Consider the following 27094-nt stretch of genomic DNA (forward strand, 5'->3'; position numbering starts at 1 on the left):
ACCCATGCTGCCATGGGGAGACCAGACCGCCAATGATCCCTCCCAACCTCTTGGCCAAGACGTTCGCATAGATTTTAGTGTCTGCATTTATGAGGGTTATTGGGCAATAAGAGCCTGGGTCTTCCTTATCCTTGGCCTTCTTATGAAAGACAACAATATTTGTACTTTTCCAGGATTCGGGGACATTTCCAGAGCACATTACACCACTAAATAAATCCAACATAAACAGAGCTAACACACCCTGCAGGAATTTGTATACCTCAATAGGAATACTATCAGGTCCTGTAGCCTTCCCAGCCACCAGATCTGCAGAGCTTCTTCCAATTCACTTATAGTTAGGTCGCCATCGAGTGTTAGTTTATCCTGATCTGATAGCTTATGGCCGATATCACCCAGCTCCACCCCTACTGATGCTACCCTATCCTCCTCACTATACAGTGTTGATAGAAGTTCTTAAACACCCTTCGAATATCAGCTGGCTCTACAAACTCCTGATCCTCTTCATGGATTTTAGAGATATTTCTACTGAATCCCTGCCTGATTTTCAATGCCAAAAGCTTCCCAGCCTGCTCCCCCGTTTCAGACATTTCTCCCCTGTGCATCTGATATTCGTCTGCGTTTTTCTGTGCTATCCATTTATTTAGGTCGGCCTTACTAGACAACATTTTTTGAAGGCTTTGATCCATCTCATTTCCTCCTATAATATCCCTCAAGTGTTGCTCCTCCGCCTCCATTAGCTGCCCTACCAATTTCTCGTGTTCTTTCCGAATTTCTTTCCTCTGCCTGGCAGAGAAGCTAAACGTCTGCCCCCTTAATGCCGACTTAAAGGCATCCCAGACACAATTACGGGAGGCACTGAACCTATTTGCATCAAAGAAATCTCCAGCCCATTTCTTTAAATGATCTATAAATTTAGGGTTCACCAACAGTCTCCTCTCAAATGTCCATCTGGAGCTAACCTTCGGAGTTTTATCCGTTTCATATAATAAGACCAAAGGATTATGATCCGAGATGAGTTTTGGAAGTTTTTTAATCCCCACCCTTGACAGCTCTGAAGATGAAATAAGAAAATAATCTAATTTAGTATATTTCTTATGCGGGTATGAAAAATATGTGAACCCTGGATCATGTTGCTCTTTATGCCCCAAACATCTAATAGACTGTACGACCGAGAACACAAGCCTCTATAAACCCTAGGCTTACTTTCCCCATAAACACTAGTCCCATCACTATCAATAAGATCTGCAGAAATATTAAAATCCCCACAGCAAATGAGGGGGGATGACAAATTCACTAATTCTATTTCTAGATTGTCAAACAACTCTGGGTCGTCCTGATTAGATCCATAGATTGCGCACAGCGGAACCCCAATCTTAAATTCTACCAATTACCCACCGCCCCCAGGAATCTGCTAAACAACGGCTAATACCACCTACACTTGGTTTCCCCAGGATTGCCACCCCTCTTACAGTAGATGTCTGGGTAGAGCTTGCCAGCAAGTCAAAGCCTTTGATATTTAGTAGATGTTTTTTTGCCCACGGTAGGTAGGTCTCCTGCAGACATATTACATCTAGCTGATTTGCTCTTGCAAAATACCCCAATCCCTGCCTCTTAGAGCAATCATTCAGACCTCCTACATGAATGGAACATATCTTAAGCATCCCCATTACTTCTTGGTACAAAACTACCTAGCAACTGTCTCCTTCCAACACAATATGATACAGATACATGTAACATAATGATAAAAAAAACACAGTACCAGGTAACCTTCTTTTTCCTCCTCATAAGAGTGCACCCCAACCCCCCTTCAACCCTCCCACTGCCCCTGACCCCCCTCCTCCCTTGACACCCCACCCTTTCTATCTTGTTTTGCCCCTCCACCCCACAGGGACGCTCAGACAAAAGTCTGTGCATGTGATGTATGCTGTGTAAGTGGGCAGTGGCTACCTCACCGTGAATATCTATGCCTATCAGACCCTTATATCTCCAAAATGAAAAACATTATCATACCTAACCCAAATGAGAAAACCCTCACATCCAGTTCCTATTTACAAAACCTGTCCCCCACCCTACCCCTTAAGCTTTATATATATTCCAACATGATACCCTTTTCCCCCTCCCCCTCACTCCCCCCTCATCATGGCAAAAAACGTCCATAAAACATCTCTATTTGTCTAAGAAATCCAAATACTCTTTGGCTTTAATCTCTGATGAAAAGTACAGCGTGATGCCTTGATTTATTACTTTCAATTGCACTGGGTTGACCAAATAAACCTGAATTTTCCTATCTTGAAATGGTTTAATGAGCTGTCTCAGCCTCCAGCGTCTCAACTGTTACAGGGCAGAATTCGGGCCGGACGAAGAAAGATACCCCACCAGTTGTTCTTTTGGCAACTGGCCTTGCTTTCTCATAGATCGCTTGACGCACAGTTTCCCAAAAAAACTAGACCGGGGTCTGTCTCCTCTTTAGCCGGTGCTCGAGGCTTAAGCGGAATCCGGTGTACCTTTTGGATCTCTGCCGCCCAGTTCCATTCTGATAATTCTGGGAAGGCCATTTTAAAAAGATCGATTACATACCGCCTGGTATCAGACCCTTCGAGACCCTACTGTACCCCCAGCACTCAAAGATTATTTCGTCTCTGCCTGTTCTCGAACTCTTCGAGTTTCCACTGAATATCCTTAATTTGGTCACCCTGAGCTTCCACCAGAGACACGGCATTAGATGCATCCGCTTCCGTCGCGACAATCCTATCCTCCAGGTTGGATACTCTATCTCCCAAATTTGAAAATGCCTTGGACAGCTTCCTCACAACCCCCTGCATTTTCCTCATCCCCGCCTGGGCCCTCCAGCTATCTTGTCTGGTTTCCTCTCTATGGGCTAAGATAGCTTGATGTATTATGTCCAGAGTGGGGTGGGCACCTTCATCTACCATAGGTGTCTTCCTTGCAGAACCTGTGAGAGGGGTAACTGATGAATGATCCCAGGTCAGCTCGCTTCTGCCCTTGCTGTGGACCCCCTTATTGTGGATGCCTTTCTTGAGGAAAATTGAATTTTGCCTTGTCATGTGTCCCTACGTGTTCCCCATCATATGTTATATGTGCATGTACGCTATGCATATTTATCCCCTTGCCCGAATAAAGACGCAATTATAGTTGTGTCCAACGTTAGTATATCAGTTATCCAGTCCCCCGTAAAAGCAACGTGAATTAGGCTTTTAGGCCTATGTTGCCAACGTCTTTACATTGTGCACGTTAAATCATTGAGTTGTCCCCGTTTCTAGGCCTCAAAGGGCCCGGACACCAGATTCGAGTCTCAAGTCTCCTGAAACCACTCCGAGGAGCGATGAAGCCCCTCCCGCATCCCTGACCCTTCACTTACTTTCTGCCAAGCAGCGCGGTGCCCGGCCTGGCCTGCCTGCCTGTCTGCCAAGAATATGTTATGCCTCTAGTTATCAGTTCAGCTCCCCGGTTTCACATTCCTAGCTAACGAACCGCATAAACATCTTCATCTATAAGTCTAGTCTTTCTGTCTCCATGCAAGAGAATTACTGAATTAGTATCCATAGAAGATTCATAGCACACGCAATACATTAAGAAATATATGCATGCACCAGCCTTAGTGACAAGTAGCCTTTGCCCTGATGACTTTTAGATTCTGGCAACATGTTCTCCAAACACGAGATATCAGATATGCTATAGGTACATGTCGTCCTGACATCCCAGACTTTAGTCTCCTCTTCTAGTGCTAGAAGTCAGCGGCCCCCAGCTCTCCCCAGTTACACGTCATGGCCCGTTTGCGCGCACCAGTAGGTTAAAGGTTCTAGCTGCCCAGGTAGCCCCCTCCATGTATCCACCTACTTATGACACTTCTGTGACGTTTACATCACATGTCTTCGTGCACGCCCTGTGCACGCCTTCTCTTTACGCCCATGAGTTCTTATCTTCCGTTTGTCACTTGTTACGCCTACTGTATTCAATGCAATTGTACTGTTTTACTATATATACTGTATGATAATAATATGACAGAGAGGCTTTTACTTCCCTTTGTCCTGTGTCTGTCCCTTCCTGAACCTTTGCAGGTGATGGAACCCGATGGTCCATTGGCTCGAGCCATCTGATTAAACCCTATTCGACTCAGATACCACGGATCCTGCCTCTTATTTATTGAGCTATCTGTTTCAGTTAATGCCTAGAAAAATAGTACCGGTAATTAATTATTTATTTACCACATAATGGCGCCCGAACAGGGACGAGCCCCTTCCCCACGCGCCGGCGATGTAACGCAGGCCCCCTGACCCTTCTACAGCCGTGACGGACCCCTACTGTGCACGTGCAGATATTTCTGCTTCAAGTCTCCCTCAGGCCCACGGAGGAGACGGAGACTGCGGTCCGGCATCCAGACGAGGCGGTGAGGAAGGCGGGTCGTCCCGACCAGAGCCCAAGCCGAGAGAGCAAGGTCCGAGGTATCCTGAGGCCCACCTGTTTCCGAAGCCCGAAGCCCGAGGCGCATGCGTAGTGCGTAGCAGTAACCAGACGTCGTAGCAGTCCAGTCCAGTCCGAGGCCTTCAGTTTGCTTCCCGGTGAGTACCGTTGCTGGGGGTATCTAGACGGGTTCATTAATTTGTGCCCGGTCCGACGGGTTTGGGTGCACAGATCCGGTCCGACGTGTTCACCTAGGTGGATACGGTATGACGTGTCTCTTTAGGAGACCGGTATGTTCTGTACTGTTTTAGCAGTGCATCCAGTAATTCAAGTAAGTCTGTTCTCGAGAAATTCAAGCATTATGTTTTCAATGTATTAGGTAGTATTCTGTTCGAACTGTTATTAATGTGTTCTTGATGTCGTGGTATGAGTGATTGTTTTGCTATTTCATTACTGTGTTCATTGTGTATTGTGTTCAAGTTCAAGTACGGTTCAAATATGCCGCTGTTTTCGAAATTACGTCAGATAAAAACCAGAAAAGGGTTACTCGAAGAATCAGTTCCTGTCCCTCCCAGGGACAGTCCTGGACATTTCATGTATCATAAGCATGGCTTAGATGCCATACTGTATCTAGATTTATGGGTGGATTACACCAAACATCTTGAAGAGAAATATAGATGGCCTGTTTCAGGAACATGGGATGCCGAGTGCATCATGAGAGTAGAAGAAGCATTATGGAAAAAGAAAGCCAGACAATCCCAGAAAGATGCCATAGAATTATGGCGTAAAGAATCGCATAAAAGAACAGAAAAGGAATTCAGAAAAGCCGAATTAAGTAGGGAATTCTCCGAAAAAGCCCAAGAAAGGGAATTACTAGAAGAAGGTGAACGAGTTAGAGCAGAACAATCAGACAGACAGAGAAATGCCCTTATTAAGGGTATGTATACTCTTCTCGCCGAGGGTTTGCCTAAAGCGACCCCGGAAACGTCCTGTAATTTACCGCCACCCTTGGTCCCGACTAAGCTACGTCATAAACCGACTGCAGCTGAAATTTTTCTTTCTTCCTATTTAGACGACACTGTCCCAGAATATGCAAATACGAATCCTACCCCGCCTGTTCAACCTCAGCACCCTGTTGATAATGTAATTACTGTGCCTCCAGCCGTTGGTCTCGGAAATCCTGTCCATGTGCCAGTACCCCAGGACCAACCCACTTTACGTACGCCTGCTTTACCAGTCACGTTACCAGTCGCCGCACATTCAGTATTAATTGACGATTCCAGTTCAGGAGGGGCAGGGGGAGGTATTCCTATCACCCCGCCTCAAACAAAACGCCTGACGCTGAGAGATGCAGCGTTACAACGTACCCCGAAAGTGACTACGTACGAAGCCCTCAGAAAGTATTTCAATGAGTGCGGATCTGATTGTAGATATGATCCAGTACCAGGTGAAGATAGTATGATAATATATTCCATACGCTTACGACGAGTTGCAAGCTTCTTGGTTACCATATCAAATATGAAAGAACATCTAGACAGAATATATCATTTCATCCGAACAGGGGAGAAACCAGAAAGTATTCACGAAGCTATGGTACACAGAAAAGTCGAGATTCAAGGCATGATTTTGCAATTTTTAATAAATTGTTTAATAAGAGAACAGGATCATCCTGATAAAAATCCAGAAGAGATGAGAGTCCTGACCAGATGGAGTGACAATATAGCAGAAGGAAAACACAAGACACAGAATAGTATAGAAACCATGTACAGAAAGATTCGTAAAGAAATTATAGGCATACACGAGAGGGAGAAAGCAAGAATAATAGCAGAGAAAGAGAATGACTCTTCAGACGAAGAGGTAGACAACGAGAATCCCACCAGAATAGCATATGTAGGTAGGACGAGACCTTCTGATAGACACACACGCCTAGACTACAAGAAAGCTTTTCCTCCTCCCGTACCAGAACAGTGTTCTCTTGAACAATTATTCCAGTCTACCGATAAAGTTCTGAAATTACGAATAGGTTACAGTGAGCTTAGTACCATGCATGAACAAGAACTAGCCCGATCAGCAGTCCGATGGACTAATGATTCTACCACGTTTCCAGACGAAGTAGTGGCTCAAATGTTTCTGAAACTACCGCCAGCCGAGCAGCGACTGGTGGGTATGTACATGATCCAGCACCTTATTACACTGTACGAGAATCAGCACTCTGATCCAGGTCCCTTATATAATGTACTGAACGAGTTACTCCTAAACAGATGGAAAGGTCTAGGTACCGATTTAATTAGTGTCATTTTAGAACAACGCCACAAATACAGAACGTTTCTGACTCCGCACTTTGTTTCTGTTTCACCCCCTTTCTACATAGATAGACAGAATCCGTTACGAGAAGTGCATCCTGTTAAGGGAACGGGGGGTGAGCTCGAACGAGTATTTGTTTACACCCCTATAACGAAAATAGAACTACTAGAAATGAAAAAGTTAGTGCCCTGTCACGATAAAGATCCAGCAGGGTTCCACCGAGAGTTAAAAGACATGCTCCGTATGGGAGAATACACGTATCCTGATATCATCAAAATGTTAAAGGTCCTGTTGCCTGCGGGCATATATGAAAAACTTAAAGAAAAAGAATGGGAGGTGGGAGAGAAAAAGATTGACTGGACCGCGTTAGAGAACGAAGATAATACACGAGTCCCAGGTAGTGGTCTTGGGGATAAAGCCAAAGAGTTGCCCGAGTTGTTAATACAAGTCTTGCCAAGATTACTAGCCACGAAAAAGGAAGACTGGGACGCCATCTCAGCCTGTAAACAGAAACAGGACGAAGACACTAGTGATTTTTATTCCAGATTTGAGAAATGTTTCATTATTAATAGCAGTCTGAAAACAAGTAGTGAGTCGTATCCACATCTTTTTGTTTCCAAACTAGTCGAGAATTCTTTACCACAAGTTAAAAATCGAGTATTAAAAGTCGAGAGTACATGGCAAGCTAATACCCCGTCCCAAATGCTACAGATGTTACAGTATCACCAGAATCGAATCAGGGAGGAGCAAGAACACGAAAGAAGACGTATGAAAGATACGAAAATGAAAGTACTAGTTGCACAGTCTGTTCCAGCAGATAGTCAGAAGAGGGGTACGAATCAGACTACTCATTCTGCAGCTCCCGTTAAAGGGACATGCAATTACTGTAAACAGCCAGGTCATTATATAAACGAATGTGCAGTTCTGAAACATAACATAGCTACAGGTAAGACGAAAGAGAGACCGCGTCCTCCTAGACAAGAACATGTTCCGCAAAATACGCAACCACCGCAGAACGCACAACAGACAGTTACAGTACCGCAGCCTATAGCTGCCACACAACACGTTACACAACAGATGTACCAGTACGCACAGTCTGATTATCCAGAATATCAGCAGTATTCATGAAACAGCCTAGAGAGGGAAGTTGGCTTGCCTCTCATCGAGATTCCTGTAGATCAAGAGGGTCCCTATGTACACAGTCAAGTATTAGGGAAAGACAGAAAGTTTCTGAATGATACAGGGGCAAGTAGGACTACCATCAGTCATGACGAGGTTCCAGGGGCTCCACTCTCAGGCTCAAGAAATGTTTCCCTGGGATTTTCAGGAAAGCCGATTGTTAATGAAATATCGAAACCAGTTTCCCTAGAAGTTGGTCCATTGTCCCGAACTACAGACTTGTTGCTTACGAAATCCTGTCCTGAAAATTTACTGGGTATTAAAACATTGAAAGAGTTAGGTGCCGTAATATGCTGCTCCCCAGAAGGAGTGAGATTGTTTTTACGTGATTTTAAAGGTCATTATGTGTTACGAGATTTTGATCCAAGATTACTAAATGTACCACAGCATTTATGGGCGCAAGGTCCAACTGATGTAGGTTGTATGCATATTACACCATATCGTGTCACTCTGAAACAAGGTGTTGTATTACCACGAATCCGACAGTACAAGTTACCCCCTGAGGCTGTAGCAGCCTTATCGAAAATTATTGACGAGCTCATTGCTCAAGGAGTAGTTGTAGAAACTGACTCCAATGTATGTAATTCTCCTATCATTCCGATTCTTAAACGTACTGATCCAAATGCACCTCCAGTTTATCGATTAGTGATTGACCTTCGAGAACTCAATAAATGTATCATACCCCAGTACCCTGTGGTTCCAGATATTTCTTCCCTATTGACTGCCATTGATTCCGAAGCTACGTTCTTTACTGTTATTGATCTCAAGAACGCATTCTTTAGTGTCCCCATTCATCCAGACAGTCAGTTTCTTTTTGGATTCTGTTTAAATGGAAGAAGCTATAAATTCACACGAGCACCTCAAGGTTTCACAGAAAGTCCTAGTATTTACAGTCAAGCACTTAAAAGACAACTAGACAGTATTCACATGCCAACTGACACTGCCCTGCTCCAGTATGTCGATGATCTATTGATCACAGCCCGTACAGAACGTGACTGCGAACGTGCGTCACTGACAGTCTTGTATTTCCTGGCAGACATGGGGCACAAGGTGTCCCCTTCCAAACTGCAGTTCTGTGTCCAGCAAGTGGTATACCTTGGACACTTACTGTCCAAGAGGGGTAGACAGTTGACACCAGACCGTATCCAGTTAATAGCACATCTTCCACAGCCCAAGACACAGAAGGAGGTACGAGCTTTTATCGGCCTCACTTCTTACTGCAGACAATGGATCCCTCAGTACGCATATCTAGCCAAACCACTGATACAGTTAACGACACAGGAGGCAGCCACATCGACTGTCCTCCCTTGGACCCAGGAACATACACTTGTTTTTAATGAGTTAAAGAAAGCTTTATGTAATGCACCTGTGTTAGCGACACCAAACTACAGTAAGCCTTTTACACTTTTTGTTACTGAACGTGATGGTACAGCATTGTCTGTTCTCACACAAGATCAAGCAGGACAACACAAGCCTTGTGCTTATTTTTCTAGCACATTAGATCCAGTAGCCCAGGCTCTGCCTGCGTGCCTCAAGTCAGTTGCAGCCACAGCTCTAGCTATCAGACAAAGTGATTCCATAGTGTTAGGACACTCCCTGATAGTACAAGTTCCACACTCCGTGGAAGTTCTTTTAAACCGAACACAGACTCAGCACTTGACAATTGCACGTTTAACAGGATATGAACTGACACTGTTTCAGCCACACATAGAAATCAGACGCTGCAACATTTTAAATCCTGCTACACTGTTACCCTCGATTACATCAAACCCTGCCACACATGACTGTGTGGAAGTTATCAACACCATGACAAAGCCAAGACAAGACTTGACGGACATTGCATTACCTGATCCAGACCTGACACTTTATGTGGATGGTTCATGTATGAGAACCAGTACAGGAGAGTTAGTAGCCGCGTATGCAGTGACTACTGAAACTGAAGTCATAGAAACACATCGTATTGACACCCTGTCTGCTCAAGCAGCAGAGCTTATCGCTCTGACCCAAGCCTGCATACGAGCTAAGAACCTGAAAGTAAACATATACACAGATTCACGTTATGCATTCGGAGTCGTTCACGACTTTAGAGTCCTTTGGCAAGAAAGAGGTTTCATGACCTCTCATGGAGCCAAGATTCAGCATGGCCCCCTCATTCAAGCTCTGTTAGAAGCAATACATTTACCGAAAGCCATTGCCATTATGAAGTGCAAAGCACATACGAAAGCCACTGACACCATTTCCCAAGGTAACGATCTAGCAGATCGAACAGCCAAGCTTACAGCTCAGACTCCAGTCATTCCAGCTGACAAGACAAAGACAGACGTTTCAGTTCTGACAACTTGCATGACAGTTAAGGACCCTACACAAGATGTACTAGACATACAGTCACATGCTACCCCAGACGAAATCAAGAAATGGTCCGAACAAGGAGGGGTCCAGACAGATCAGGGATGGTTGACGAAGGGAAAAGCCACATGGTTTCTCCCCGACTCTATGGTTCAAGTCATTATTAACACCGCACATAGTCCAGCACATTTAGGAGAAAAAGCCATGTTAGACAGCATCCAGAACCTTTGGTTTAACAAGCATTTACGAGCAGCAGCGAAGCAGAAAGTGCGTACCTGCATGATCTGTTGTCAGTTCAATCCAGGTAAAGGTGTTCCGGTGGAACAAGGTGGATTTCATCCTCCTGACCACCCTTTTGAAGTCCTCCAGATGGATTATATTCAGATGGATCGATGTCGAGGTTTCAAGTATGTCCTCGTAGTTGTATGCGCTTTGTCCAGATGGACCGAAGCTTATCTAGTCCCAGATTACACTGCCGCGACCACTGCCAGGCAGTTGGTACGTGAGTTTTTCCCACGCTATGGTTTGCCCAGGGTCGTGTATTCAGACAATGGCCAGCCATTCTCATCCGAACTCATGAAACAAGTATCTCTTCTGTTAGGGTACCAGTGGAAGTTCCACTGTGTGCGACATCCCGAGGCAGCTGGCCTCGTCGAGAGACATAATCAAACTCTGAAAATCCGCATTGCAAAAGTTTGCGCAGAGAAAGGCGTCGATTGGATGGTAGCCCTGCCAGTCGCCCTTTTTTACATGAGAATGGTCGCTCACTCCCGCTCAGGTCTGTCCCCTTTCGAGGTTGTATTCGGTCGTCCCCCGAACATGTGGGGTACACCTATGCCACGTAAAATTACCGAAGTAGACAGTAATATGCTGACAGATTACCTAGCTTCCTTGATGTCTGCACTACTCTCTTGTCGTTCACAGGTCGCGGCTGCCTTTCCAGACAACACCCAAGTGAAACCGCACGAGGTTATTCCAGGCGACCTCGTTCTAGTCAGGAACTTTGATCGTTCAAGTCCGCTGGAGCCCCGCTGGAAAGAGCCGAAGCTTGTTCTGATGACCACAAGGACCGCCGTCAAAGTGGAGGGCCGCAAGGGATGGCTCCACTCCAGTCACGTTAAGCGTTTTCATGGACTCCGTCCAAAGACTTTTTTCAAGGACTGCCCCGATACTGACTCTAAACTTCCCCTGTTAGAGAAAACTCCGCAGCAGGAGTATAAAATGAAATTGAGGTCTAACAAGTCAGACAGTTTAATTGTTTAAGTCCCTCTCGGGTGAAGCGGTTAGACAGGTTCCTGACATGTATGAGATAGACCCCCATAGTGAGAGAGATAGACGAAACTCCAAGAAAATACGTTATTGTAAAAACCTGCGAAGCAGATGTATTATTACGTTATTGTTTATGTTATTTCTGAGTCTTACGATCACATGTATAAGTTACGTTTTACATGTATTTTTTCCTCCTCTTGATTCACATGTACATCTTTCCTCTAATAATACAGTAGAGCACACTTTTAGTGAACTACCTCCACACGAGTTATCCTATCGACTTGCCATGCGCAACAATACTTTTATATGAATGTTACACTATTCACACCAGACTAACAATGCCACTAATTGTTGGGTGTGTGGTCGACTCCCCCCTTACCAGACACCGAAGGGAGTTCTGCCACTCTTTCCCTATCCGTTTTCACACAATGGTTCGTGTGGAGCATGGTTTACGTTAACATCATCCTTAGACGATAAGTCCCTTTTGAATAGAACATGTTTCCCAGACAAGGAAGGTCTTTCCCATAGGACAGGGTTAGATCTAGAAAATGAAGTATATGATCTAGGTAATTTCTCCTCGAATTTCATGGTTTTGAATGTTCAGTCCGAGACTACTCCAGACTTGCCTGCTATAACAGTTCTACCAGTGAAAGGCGAATTATGTGTCAGAAAGAATGGTTCAGTACATCTAGGACGCAGTGATTGTAATACTGTGGTCGAGTATAGTGACAGTGGGAAATCTACTTTCAAAGCCTCACGTCATTCGTATTTTGTATGTGGTCAGACCGCATATGTACGTCTGCCCCTAAATTGGGATGGAACATGTTACATTGCCTTCCTACTGCCACCAGTTTTCCTAGCCCCATCCGATTATCACAGAAATACACATCTAGTACACATCAGACATAGAAGGGAGATCGAGTCCCCAATTGTCGATCAGACTGAAACTGCATTAGAACAGTATACAGACTTCAATAAAGGTTTCTTTTTCTTCATAGGACCTGTCCAGAATAGTAAGCTAATACGTAGGCTAACCAGAACCCTTGAAGCAGTAGTGAATGAGACTACTTCCGCTCTAGGTAACTTAACAGAAGAGCAATCTGCTATGAGATTTGTTGTTCTTCAGAACCGCCTTGTTCTTGACGTCATACTGGCCGATAGGGGCGGAGCTTGTAGAGTCATCGGATCTAGTTGCTGCATTTTCATTCCTAATAACGCACCGTCTGTATATTCAGCAATAACAAGACTTCACAAGATAGCCCATCAGTTGCACCAGAATCCAGGCACCTGGACATGGTCCGGTTGGCTCTGGAGTATAATATCTGCTTGGGGATGGAAAGTACTGTCATTCCTAGGAATAGTAGTAATGATCATATTCAGTTGTTGTCTCTGTTTACAATGTGGCCCTGAGATTTGCGGCTTATGCGCTACCTCTTGTATTCCAAGTCCTAAGTCCCATTCCAAGAAGATTCGAGACGAGCAAATGATGCTGTATGAACAGATAGATGGTATCATGAATATTGATGTTTCCTGAAGGAAACGTAGGGAACAAGGAGGGAATGAGGAAAATTGAATTTTGCCTTGTCATGTGTCCCTACGTGTTCCCCATCATATGTTATATGTGCATGTACGCTATGCATATTTATCCCCTTGCCCGAATAAAGACGCAATTATAGTTGTGTCCAACGCTAGTATGTCAGTTATCCAGTCCCCCGTAAAAGCAACGTGAATTAGGCTTTTAGGCCTATGTTGCCAACGTCTTTACATTGTGCACGTTAAATCATTGAGTTGTCCCCGTTTCTAGGCCTCAAAGGGCCCGGACACCAGATTCGAGTCTCAAGTCTCCTGAAACCACTCCGAGGAGCGATGAAGCCCCTCCCGCATCCCTGACCCTTCACTTACTTTCTGCCAAGCAGCGCGGTGCCCGGCCTGGCCTGCCTGCCTGTCTGCCAAGAATATGTTATGCCTCTAGTTATCAGTTCAGCTCCCCGGTTTCACATTCCTAGCTAACGAACCGCATAAACATCTTCATCTATAAGTCTAGTCTTTCTGTCTCCATGCAAGAGAATTACTGAATTAGTATCCATAGAAGATTCATAGCACACGCAATACATTAAGAAATATATGCATGCACCAGCCTTAGTGACAAGTAGCCTTTGCCCTGATGACTTTTAGATTCTGGCAACATGTTCTCCAAACACGAGATATCAGATATGCTATAGGTACATGTCGTCCTGACATCCCAGACTTTAGTCTCCTCTTCTAGTGCTAGAAGTCAGCGGCCCCCAGCTCTCCCCAGTTACACGTCATGGCCCGTTTGCGCGCACCAGTAGGTTAAAGGTTCTAGCTGCCCAGGTAGCCCCCTCCATGTATCCACCTACTTATGACACTTCTGTGACGTTTACATCACATGTCTTCGTGCACGCCCTGTGCACGCCTTCTCTTTACGCCCATGTGTTCTTATCTTCCGTTTGTCACTTGTTACGCCTACTGTATTCAATGCAATTGTACTGTTTTACTATATATACTGTATGATGTTAATATGACAGAGAGGCTTTTAGTTCCCTTTGTCCTGTGTCTGTCCCTTCCTGAACCTTTGCAGGTGATGGAACCCGATGGTCCATTGGCTCGAGCCATCTGATTAAAGCCTATTCGACTCAGATACCACGGATCCTGCCTCTTATTTATTGAGCTATCTGTTTCAGTTAATGCCTAGAAAAATAGTACCGGTAATTAATTATTTATTTACCACATTCTGCTGCATGGTTTTTACGTCTGTTAGGGGGAGTTCCGCCTCGTTGTCTTCCACATCTGACTCCAGGCTGCTCCTCCCTTTTGAGGTACTCAGTATATCATCAGAACACTCCACCCCTTAGGATAGAGAAAAAAAGCAATCACTTGGCTCCTTTTCTACCTCATCTCTATCCTTTTCCTCTATCACCTCAGCTGTGGGGATACCTAAAGTCCCAGGTAGGAGCTGGTTTCCATACTCCTGGGGGTGCCCGTTAATCTGAATCTCCAGACCGTTATTTGCAATACTTTCAATACTCCAGTCCTTATTGCAATTCTCAAAGGTTTTAGCTGTCCCCTCTAATTGTGCTCGAGGAATACTGGTCGTTTGCTCAACTGGGGGCAGACCACTGGTTCCTACCACTATTTCTGAAGAGATAGTCCCGGGGAGAGGGGGGGTAATCCACTACCCGCTTCTCTTTCCTTACCCCCGCTGTCAAACTCGATTGTGTTTTGGGGAGGCCCCCCCCGGAATAGATGCTTGGCTCACCTTCTCGCGTTGGGCACTTCTCCTGTCGCCCACAACGCCACTAGCCGGCCCGGGAACCACTGTGTCCTTTGCCCTCTGCAGTAACTCTATGACCGAGGGACCCGGCGGTCGGCTTTTCGGCGAGACTCACCTCTTCCCCGCCTCAGTACTGGAGAATCCCGGGAGAGAGGCTGGCTCGCTTGCGGCGGGGAGCTCTCACTCACCACCGCGGGATCTGCAGCACCTTCCGCACAAACCTTGCGAGCAGCCGCCGCCGCAGCTGCCTTAGATGCCGCCGCAGCTGAGATCGTCTTTGGCGCCATCACGGATACTCCTCTGCTGCTGCTTCCTCCGATCACCTGGACATGCAGTCTCCACAAGTACTCCTTGATGCAGCGTCTCAGAAAGCGCGAAGTTGAATTTAAGTGTAGGTCCCCCAGGGCATCACGGCGATAAAATGTCAAGAGCATCTAGAGTAGGGGGGAGTCAGGGGGTCAAAGTCGGGGGGGAACAATGTACTGCAGTGAATTCTCCTTCGAGTGTTGCATCAGCACCGGTTCATAAACGCTGACCTGCTGCCACTGCCCACCAGCTCAGCAGTCGACCTACTACGCGGTTGCCATCTTGCCCCAGTGTAGGCATAGTCTAACGTTTTTTCTTTTTAGCGACACATGAAGTCTGACTTAAATGTTGGAGCGGTCCTTGATTGTGTTTTATTTTTGGAATTGTTTATTCTCTTCATGATTCACTGGAGCAGACTTATACTTAGGTTCAGCTTTGTATTAGTTCCTATGTATTTCCACAACCTCGTGTTGAGGTGCTTGTATATTCAGTTGTTTTTGGCTTTGTAATAAACCCCTAAACTGAAGTTGGAGTCGGTGGTACCTTAAGTCCGGATTAGTTTGGAAAGTTAAATTGTGATGCATTGATTTTCCCCTTTACACTTCTCAGTAGGTAAAAAGAGACATCGACCTAAGGTTCCATGTTAGATTTCTGTAGTGGAACCCAGCCTCATCACCGCATAGCAGAGTTTACGGGTGCCCACCCTAGATTACATAGAGCTATCCCTAATTCCAAACTGACAAGTTAGAAGCATAGCAAAAAAACCTTATTCGCGATTTTAATATTTGTAAAACTATTCACTCTACAGTGCCTAATGACAAAAGCAGATTCTCAGAGCTTAAGGGGAGGGCTCGCTGCTGGGACCTGCGATGCTTGAACTCTAAGCAGAGCTGAAATGGCTTTTTCCACAGAGGACATGCTCTAATCACGAAAACACGGAGCCACCATCTTGGAGTTTAAAGATATTAACTGAATATCAAGGTACTTACTGAAAATATGCGAATACAGTAATTTCAAAGACTTCAGCTATACTTTCCAAGCAGCTTAACTTTTAAAATCAAGCTATGACCTTTTGAGCATAAAATACAGGACACATTTATAATTAATTTTATTAATAAACGTAGTCCCTGGACACTGAATTATTCGTTCCAGGAAATACGTTTTAAAGTTGCTTCTTTTAATTTTAATTTATGTTAAAGTTTTTTTTCCTATAATAAAAGAAATAATTTTCAAAGATAGCTATGCTGTTGATTTTAGCAGGAAAAATCACAGTGTTGAGTTTTTTGCCCTTGCATTCACCCTGGGGGGAGTGCAGGCTCGGATTGGCTGACAATTGCTGTCTCCTATTGGTTGTTGCAAAAAATGCTTGCAGCCTAGGGCACACATCCATCAGTTCACTCATTGGACCTGAAGGCCTTTCTATAGTACCAAGAGGTTTACCTTTCTTCTGTCTGCTGGCCGTTCTATGAACACTGTCAGCACTGGGTTTGAAACCCTACATTCAAACTAGCTGTAAACTGGGATATTAAAAAGACTGTGACACGAAGAAGCAGGCAACAGTAAGTAAACCAATGACATCAATTAGCACACGGCTTAATAATGAGTCAAAGGATCGCTGTATCCCAAGGAATAGTGAAACCGACTTTGTTTGCAGTAGCGGCTGGTGTGACGTTGGAGTGGCAGGGCGGAGGGGGACAATGGATGAAGACAACAGTAAAATAAAAAAGTAAAAACCAAAATTAACTTCCCTGCCCTATCGCACCTGCTGAAAAGCCGCTCTTCTGTTTCTTCTTCGCTGCAGCACAGGCTCCCAGTCTCCCCTGCGGCCAATCCTGATGCTGCTCCCATGCGTTAGAGCAGCGTCAGGATTGGCTTGAGCGCCTTTGAGTTGCGCTTCCGGAGAGACTAGGAGACTGTGACTGCTGTCACCAACTCAGCAATGCAGCTGTGGTTGGAGAGAGCTTCACTGTCATGACGCTTTTGCCGGCCTGAAATGGCGGGCCAAACCGTCATGCGCCCTGAATCACAGTGCTCACCACTCTCTCTCCTTCCATGCCCGTGATGGCCCCGCCCCCAAGCCTCATTCAATGGTAGAAAAATAAAACAGTTATTCGTTTTATTTTTAAAATGTTGAGGCTGGGGGAGCCCCCGCTGTTTGTTTGCGATCCAAGTGGAATTTTGAGAGCTCATGGAAACGAAACTGCCTTCTTTTCTTTTCAGGATTCAAAGGTAAACATTTAATGGCCTTTGCCTGAGCTCATTACAACCATCAATAGAGAAAGTCAGCCCAAATTAAAATACATTCTGAACTAATTATTTTTCTCCTTTCATTAGTTAATGTTTCTGTTCAGATCAAACAAAGTGCCAGGCCCAGAACGCAGAGGCGGCCGAGGAAGCATCGCTGTTTGTGGCTGGTATTGAGTGACGTCCTTCCCTGTTGTTTCGCTGTCTTAATTTCCTATCATATCTCCCTCATTACCATTAAAGCTCAGCCAAAGCTATACGAGCAGCTAAAAGCCTTGGAAATGGGTGGCAGGAAATGTATTGAAAGACAAGCGCCAGCAGGCTATCTCACAGCAGCAGCTTTCACCTGGAAGTTGGTGAACCTGCCCTTCAGTATTTTTCAAAGCAGCACCAGTGCGAAACTACATCACGGTGCATTAAATATATGCAAAACGCGATGAGAAGTGCAATAAAAGACTCATTAGATGCGCTGCATTCCAACAGGGAATTGCCAGTATTGTCAGTAGGATTGCAGCAATATAACAGTCAGGTGCAAGAAATCCACAACATTGCAGAGAAGACCCTATGACACACACGCCTTTAAGTGTGACACTTAGAGCAATGCCCGGCTTTTTGGACAACAGGTCTTAGTTTTATCACACTTGTTTTGTTCCTATTCATTACAGTCATGGGCCTCTAATTCCAAATTTGCTTGGTAATGATGACCAAGGTTGTCCCATGCAGGCCCCTTTGACAGCTAGCTAACTATTCTGGTACATGAAACCGCATTATGTTCCTACTGAAGAGTGCCTATTCCCTAAACTACAGAGTTAAGAAGTGTGTTATATACCACTTGGTCATATTAATGCAAACAGTAGGATGAGACATGTCTAATGCGCCACGCAGGGACATTTTAAGAAGTTTGGGGGCCCTGGGCCAAATTATTTTGGGGGCTCCTGTTTGGAACAGCTTTGAATTTATGTTCCTATTTCAGCTTTTTTATGCACCCTTTGGCCAGGTCACTGACAGTGCACAAGCACACTATTTCAAATTCTAAATGTGTTTACATCTAATATTAAGGGGTAGTAACTTGTGTCTTCAATATTGTAACACAGCTGCAGCTCACTAATGTTACTGCTAATAACTTCTGTGTCACCCTCCCATTTCTCATATTTCAGGTCCTTTTGATCTAAAAGAACCTTTTTTTTAATGTATTTTGCATGGAACATAAACACAACATTTTGCAAAATGCCTGTAATAGACTTTCACACATCACCCACATTAAAAATAAATTAAAGAAAAATGGTATATAAAACAAACTAAGCATTACCCAAGGTCACCAGGACAAGACTGCAGAAAAGAGCTAGCTCTATGAGGGGGCCCCTAGAAAGGCCGAGGCCCTGGGCCAGAGCCCACTTTGCCCATGCCTTAAGACATCTCTGGTGCCACAGGCAAGAGTTTCTCGGCTCCAAAGGCCGTATCACAACCCGTCTCGGACACAAGCACGTCACTGCTCTCTAGAGCGTGGGGTGGGCACAACTCCGTGGAATTCACGTTTTCACTGTCCCTCTAATTGTATCCACCCCTACTAGACTCCTAACGAGGCAAAGGTCCAATCCTGGGTTTCTATTTATTTTTCTGTTTTTTATTAGTTTCTGGTGCTGCTTTTTCTTTGCTGTAACCCTCAGACTGTTTTGAGCTACTGTTTTGCGGCTAGTGATTCCAAAGTATCTGGGTGCATATTATCAGGACGGCGTTACACATTATCGCCATTTAGCGGCAGAAAACAGCCTCTAAAGCGGAGATAATGGGCTTGATAATATGCCCTAGAGCATTGGTTCCCAAACTTTTGACTCCTGAGGACCCCCACTGAATCACTACTGGAAGCCGGGGACCCCCGAGTAAAATAAAAAAAAATTAAAACAGTAATTCGCAAAAAATACACAAACAAGTACACACCAAATAAATGCTTGCATTGCTAAAGGTTTTATTATTTTATATTGAAAATTTTGCAAAAATCAAAACATTTTAATGGGAAGGATGGTGCTGCATCTCGGCCTCATTAACAAGCAAGTGGTCTTTTAAAGACCTGTGATGTACTCTGGTGCGACTGTATGTCAGCCCGGGCTGCCACACATGACAGGGGAGGAGGGGGGCTGAAGCCCTTTGAGCCCAATGGGCGTTGCGTGCCTGATGTGCACTGCAGAAGGTATGGCCTGGTGCTGGAGCCCAGCGTCGGGAACTCACACTGTTGCAGTTTAAAGTAGGTAACTGCTTGTGATAACCTATGAATGCTTGAAGTGTAACTCATAGTGTTTGAATGTCGCTCAAAATTACTCTGAAATTCGGCCGCGCTTGTTCGTCATTATCTTCTGTTCACCCTCTGTTCCTTTCTTCCCTCGTTCCCCTTCTCCCCAGACACTACTCGCCCACCTTTCTGTCTCTTGACAAAGTCGACCTTCTTTCATAATACCTACTTACCTCACACTTTCCTCCCCCCTCTTTCTTGCAGTCTTTCATGCCTTCTAGGTCTCGCGTTTGCAAAGATTTTGGTTGTAGTAATACTTTGTTGGACGGTTGCGCCATTCACAAGTCAGTGTGCCAGCCCACTTTAGCTAACCTCACTCAGTAATTTGCACATAGTACTTCTTTCCAGACTGTAATAAATGTGTATTTCTTGACACCAACGCTTCCAACCAAAGATTTTTTTTTAAAATATTGCCTTGTCCCCTGGTAGCCCCCTAACAAAGTTTTACAGAGAACAAAATAAGCAATAACAAAGTCAAGACTCGCAGGCAGCGCCAGGCCTACTTACTGACAATGCTTGGTTCTTCTAGCTTCCTCTTGATGACGTCTGGGGGCCACCTTTAAATGTTTTACGGTGCCTTTTCTTCGATGTCAGTGTCTATTAAGTGGTCCTGATAAGGGAGCATATTCCACAACCGTTCAGGTACACACAAATAGGTGTTTTACACAGGGGCAGCTTGTAGCTCCCTGAAGACCCTAGCGACTGGTTACTCCAGGTTCAGACCGGTGAACCTTCATACAGTTTTTTTGTGTGCATATTTTCTATAGCGCGAACTCGACCCAAAGGTATTGCAGCACTTTACATGAGCACCGTATTTACACTACACATTCAGGCCCGGGGAGATTCAGTGATTTGCCCAGTTGCAGCATAAAACATCTCACTACCTTTTGCAAGTTCTCCTCGTAGACTTAAACAGCTATTATTCCCTCTAGTTATTACCGTTACATAGACTAACTCCCCTGCTTAAATTTAAACACATGCCGTCCCATGATGCTATTTGTAGTGACTACAGCTCTGCTCATCTTCATGCTGTCGCTCGTCTTTAAAGTAACCAGATTGCCATCAGGCCGATTAGGAGGCTGGAATACCTTGGTACAGAGAGCTGGGTGATTAAATTATAATGTGACCTGCTAGGCCACGCTGCAGCTGCCATTACTAAACCTGAAGACATCAGTATGTTATCAGAAGAGAAGAGGAAACGCACGCACTGCTGTGCGAGTGTGACCTCATTCACCCTTCAGCTTGCACTAAAGCGGAATGGTGATTTGCCAGTGTGGTGTTGCTGCAATTGTATTGTAGGCTTGCCGCCCTGGCGCCAGCAACATTTACACCTCTTAGTGCTGTGAGGGAGCATGGGCGTTTCGTTTTTTACAACAACAGTAGGCAATCAAGTCCTGAGGATCCCCTGGGAATGTGTCACGGACCCCTGGGGGCCCGCGGACCACAGTTTGGGAAATGCTGCCCTAGAGAATTCCCATAGAAGCCCAGGTTTTGGTGTGAACCTGGGCTTCTATGGGAATTCACAAGGGCATATTATCAAGTCCATTATCGCAGCTTTAGAGGCAGTTTTCGGCCGCTAAAGCGGCAATAGTTTTAACGTCGTTCTTGATAATAGGGCCCCTAGATCTCTGGAGGTATATACATGTGAAATAATTTTAAGAAGATCTCGTTCACGATCTTAAATGGGCAGTGGCGTCACTAGGGGGGGGCGGGGGGTGCGGGCCGCACCGGGTGACACCGTCACCTAGGGTGACACAAATTACGTGCAGTTATTAGTTCACTGCACTGTGCAAGTACACCTGCAGCTTACAACAACAAATACTACAGTGCATGCCACGCACGCACCACCACCTACTAGCATAGTGGTGATGGTGCGCTGCGTGGCGGCGGCGTACCCAGTTTGTGGGTCCCAGGGCCATCAATCTTATAGTGCTACCAATGACGGCCCTGGGCCAGCCCCCGCGCTGTGCTTCGCTGACGTGCGCAACCACCAGGCGCCAAGACTGAGAGTGGAGAGTCTGGAGGCAGGGGAGTGCTGCTTGGCGATTTGCTGAACCCCCACGGAAGGGGCCCATCCACCACCACAGTGGAGTGTTAAAAAAAGGTCAAATACGTATCATCACTGTAAAAGAATTTCATCACATGTAAAAATACTTTTGCTTCAAGTTCAGTCGGGATTAAGGAGTGAAAAAAAAACAGTGTATCAGGGGAGGGTTCTCGTACAAGGTCAGGTCCAATCGTAGAAACTGAAGCGCTGCGCAGATATCTCTCAAGCAATCTATCTATATGTCTTTATTGCCGTCTGTCATTTAAAAGAAAAATCCATTGAATGCCTTCACTTTTTCACCGCTGCCTCGGAGGCTCGTGTGGATTCATTGTTTCATCCACCTGCATATTCCGGCTGAGGTTATCTGCCTCCAACAAAGCCCCACGAGCCACGAGGCTTCAGCTACCCCCTAACACCCATTTTTAACCAATGATTGATCTCTCTCGTCTTCGGGGCCAGTTCACCTGCTTTACTGTGCAGTTTTTTTTCTCGTTTTAGTCCTCATGAATGAGGAGGCATTGCGAGATGATAGACGTCCTGACATTCTCTCCACACCTTATTACTGGACCTATTTGGGACAGAATACCCGCCGAGGCAGATCAGTGTGCTTTGACAACCAGTGCGAAACTGTGCACCCTGGGCATCCCTCAGGCTCTCCCTGCTCATTCCCAAGCACAGTCTGAAAAGACTCACTCTACTGCCATAATCATGCTTCACTGCATAGTTTAAGCTCGACACGAGCGTGAATTGGAAGGCCACAACCGTTTTAATAATCAAATAAGTTAATTTTTTGAATAATAACATAAGAACAGGTCAATTATGCAAATATTAGTACAAGACAACATAGCTGAACGTGGATTATTCAAAGTTAAGAAGGCTGTATCTTGTGTCAGGGGTGGGAGGCATTACACCAATGGTCCAAAAGGTAACCTACAAATGTGAGTGATTTCAATGTGTAATTTATTCTTACACTTTTAAGTAACTTTACTTATTTTACCTATTGATAAATTCAGAGAGAAAAGTTAATCAAAAGTGTAGACTTACATTGAGTGGAGCCAAATTTATGTAAGTTGCTATTTATATTTATTTATTTAGAGTTTTATATAGCGCTAGCAGGGCCCGTGGGTATCAGAGCGCTTTACAACATCTACACAGGCATAAGAAAAACAGACAGACAAAACAAAATGGACAGCTGTTCGGAAGGCAGGTAATAGAGTCGAGAACTACCCATGCTAATGATGGGACGCCATTTGCTGCATCATTTGAACATATTTTTTCGGTCTGTGAGATAGGGCGCCACTGTATGCGTCTTTCTTTCTGTCTCCGTTCCACCATAGTGACAGTTTACATGTATTGAGTGTAACTAGAGATGATTTTCTTTTTTGTTTGTCTTTCTAAAACTCTAACTGAAAGTTACTTTTCTGGCCCCCATTCCAAATGCTGCGCTACTAAGATAGGGCAATAGCAGGAGTTACCTGCTCCAATGGAAATACCCGACCCGCGGTATCACTGTGGGCCCGGCAGGTCTCGTGCACTTCCAGCAGCCGCTGAAAAAACCGTTGGCCAGGCAGGTTGGAAGTACAGTGCAGCAGAGGTGAGGCCGTATCAGGAGAGACCTCAGTGGTAGTTCTACAGGAGTAGTACTCTTTAATATACTCCTACATGCCTTTGTTAGCCAGTCCAGAAATGTTCAACTCCCAAATAGTAAACACACCGTCCTTTCTGTTTGTGCTAATTGTGTTAAATACTCCCATAGTGTTCCCAATTATTCCACTTTTAGATGTTTTGAGGACAATTCACAAACTCGTGTCATAGTGCCTAAAGAGATTCAACAGGAGCAATACTTAATGCACTCCAAATGCATTTTGTGAATAGGTCTTGTTGAATTCAATTTTTCTTCTATGGCCTTTGTAAATATAGAACCTACATTTACAAACGTTACTAAGGATTCTGTATGGTCCTGTTATTTGCCAACTGTGTCCACTGGCAGACTCGGAGCAGAGGAAGTCCATGCGGTAAGTCGTGAGGGGGTGACGCCATGAGTTACTCGCACCGGGTGATACCAACCCTAGTGACGCCACTGGAGCTAGAGAGAGTAAGACAGAGAGAGGGAGCTAGAGGGAGTAAGACAGAGAGAGAGGGAGCAAGAGGGAGTAAGACAGAGAGAGAGGGAGCTAGAAGGAGTAAGAGAGGGAGAGAGGGAGCTAGAGGGAGCAAGACAGAGAGAGGGAGCTAGAGGGAGTAAGACAGAGAGAGAGGGAGCTAGAGGGAGTAAGGCAGAGAGAGAGAGGGAGCTAGAGGGAGTAAGACAGAGAGAGAGGGAGACAGAGGGAGCTAGAGGGAGTAAGACAGAGAGAGGGAGCTAGACAGAGAGAGGGAGCTAGAGGGAGTAAGACAGTACCTAGCACCATACATTTCCGACAGAGGTGGTCCATGCGGTAAGTCGTGAGGGGGTGACACCATGAGTTACCCGCACCGGGTGACACCAACCCCAGTGACGCCACTGTAAATGGGAACAACAGCCAAGTGCTGGTGCAGAGTCAGAACTGTTGCTTCCCCGCAAACATGACTAAGAACTAACAAAGAGACTGTCTCAAAATTACATGTGAATTTCATCTGGAAATCAGCATCAGTGCGGCTCCATGGTCATTCTGTATTTGTTTTTAACCTCTGGTAGGATGTGCCATGTACAGTAGTCTAGAGACTAGCCAAGATTAATCTCCATGTAGTATACTAGTGGTACTATACCAAGTGGGACACATATAGTTAGCACTATATGTTTGCCTTAGGGTGTAATGTGAGGACAGACTGCTTCTAACTATTGGATTTGTAAACAATCCAAATTGAAATCTTGTCTTGCTTCGTGGGACCTTTGAGGACTAATTGCCTGCATTGCAGGATGAAGACATGGAGGAGCAGAAACCAAAACACTAGTCCTTGTGGTCTGTAAAACATACTATTGAAGTTATCCATTCATAGTCAATGCTTCATTTATTAACGGTAAAACTTCAAGTGTTGTTAAGGAACCCGCTCTAACATGGGCCACTGGGTGTGGTAATCACACCCCAAGCTAAGGTTGCTGTATGAATGATTGGTATTTGGGAAGTACGACAGTCCCTCCAAGTAGCATCCTGGTGCTATGCTAAGAGCTACTACAAGTCCTAAAAAGAGAAGTAACCTTAAATCATGGGTACTCACAAACATTTTATCAAGGGCCAAAACGTTTGACCTATGATGTGAACGAGGGCTGCATTGATGCCAGCCAGATGGCGGTCAGGCGAGGGGTTTGGTTGATTGGCGGTAAGTTAGGTGTAGGAGAAGCGAAGAATATACATCTATTGGCTGAATTGAATAATGTGAAACCAGAAAACCATGAATTAATCCCAGCTTCCCCACTTTTCCAAATTGTGAGATCCTAGGCAATTGTTTAATTTCACTTTTCCTCCCTTTTCTACAATATCAAATATAAAAGAACCGCAAAATACATTATTTCAGGGTAAGCGCTGTACAAAACCTGCTCCTGTGTTTGAGTTGATAAACTTTAATGTTGTTCATGTATAATAGGAACCCAGCCCACCCAAAAAGTGCACATAAGTCAAAAAAGCGCTTTGACGCCTCGTCAGGTGTAATAAGCGCTATACAAATGCAATAACAATACAATACAATAAGAACTGACTTGCCTCTTTAGTTCACTACTGCCATTGTTATCAGGGTAGGGGGAAGAATTAATGCTTTTAAATTTATGTTTGAAAACTATCACTTTAAATTAATAATTCTCAAAAATGAAGGCGTTTGTAAAGTTAAGCACTGGACTCCCTAGTTGAATCCTTTCTTTATCCTTTTAATAAATGATTGCCTATCTGTTTAACATCTTTTTATTGTTAGTGCTGAGCCAAATAAACAGTGGCCCAGTGTTCCTATTGACCAGGGGTCTGCATGAAAAGGTCAGGGGGGCGCATGTGGCCCTCGGGCCGTACTTTGAGTATCCGTGCCTTAAATTAGCAAACTACACAGTGAATCTGGGGCTTGTTAGAGCCAGGTTTTTAATAATTCTATAGGTTTGTTTCAGATTCGATGAAGCGCATACTGCGTGGCAGCAGGTTTTATGCTTTAGAGCCAAGTACTGTGAATGACTTTCCTCCTCGAGATTTCAGTCGGAAAGAAGGTCATTTCAGAACGTTTCGACGAGGATTATCTAAGAGCAGAGGTCTTCAAACATTTTGATGCCGAGACCCCCTTGTCAAAATGTTTTAGGCATAAGAACCCTCTCCCGACATAATTTTCCAGAACCTGCAACTCCTCATCATCAACAACAACCACAGACACCCCCAATTCCCACAGTAAATGATTTTTATTGTGGGGAAATAATATTAAACAGTGTTTAGCAAACCAAAGGTTAGTCAGCATGCGGGCGTGGTCAAAGGTGTAGCTAAAGACCAGGGGCCTCATTTATGAGGAATTGGCGTAGGGCAGTGCCACAGGTTTACTTCCTGCACTGCCCTAAACTAATGTGAAAGGGCAGGAATGTACCATATTTATTAAATACGGAGCATTCCTGTCCTTTCCCCTTGCGTTGGCGTCCAAATTGCTGCCTAGCACCAACATTTGCAGGATTGTTTTTGTGCAGGAAGGGCACCTTCCTTCACAAAAACAATCCTGAGAGGTGCTTTCCTCTTTCTATTTGAGCTGCTGAATGCAACACACATGGACAGAGGAAAAAACAAGGGGAAATGCAAACATTTCTCCTCGTTATGCCTCCACTGGGGAGGCGTAAGGTTTTGGAGCTGCCCCAGGTTTATCTTATTTTGTAAATCTAGGGCGCAGTAAAATGCATGGGTGTTGTGTGGGAATACATATGCAACACCCATAGAACGCCTTTGTGACACAGAGTAAGGCAACACAGTGACTTGCGCTGCTTCGTCATTCTCCTTATCTATGAGGCCATGCAAAGCCATGCAGGGTGACTTTGCTCCGCTTCATAGTTACAGTTGAGATGCTTGCACCCCCGGAGCGTCAAAAACAAGTGATGCTCTGAGGCACAAGCATCTCATAAATAAGCCCCAAAATATTCTGTATTTTTTGTAGGTCTTTCACAATCAGGTAATTATATATAAAATAATGGCCAGCTTAAAAAAATTACATTTAAAAAGTTGTTAGTCAGTGAGAAATGCACTGTACTACATCATTTTATTTTTTAATTAAATGTTATTGTTTATAAATAGAGAACTAAGGCCCAGATGTAGGTAAAAAATATTTACCGATTCTTAATTACCGAATTTTACCGATTCGGTAATTAAGAATCGGTAAATATGAAGGGTGGACATGTAGGTCCATCCAGATGTGTATTTTACCGATTCGGTAAAAATCGGTATTTACCGAATCGGTAAATACCGAC

The sequence above is a fragment of the Lissotriton helveticus genome, chromosome 3_1 (assembly GCF_964261635.1).
Source record: "Lissotriton helveticus chromosome 3_1, aLisHel1.1, whole genome shotgun sequence".
Classification (NCBI taxonomy): domain Eukaryota; kingdom Metazoa; phylum Chordata; class Amphibia; order Caudata; family Salamandridae; genus Lissotriton; species Lissotriton helveticus.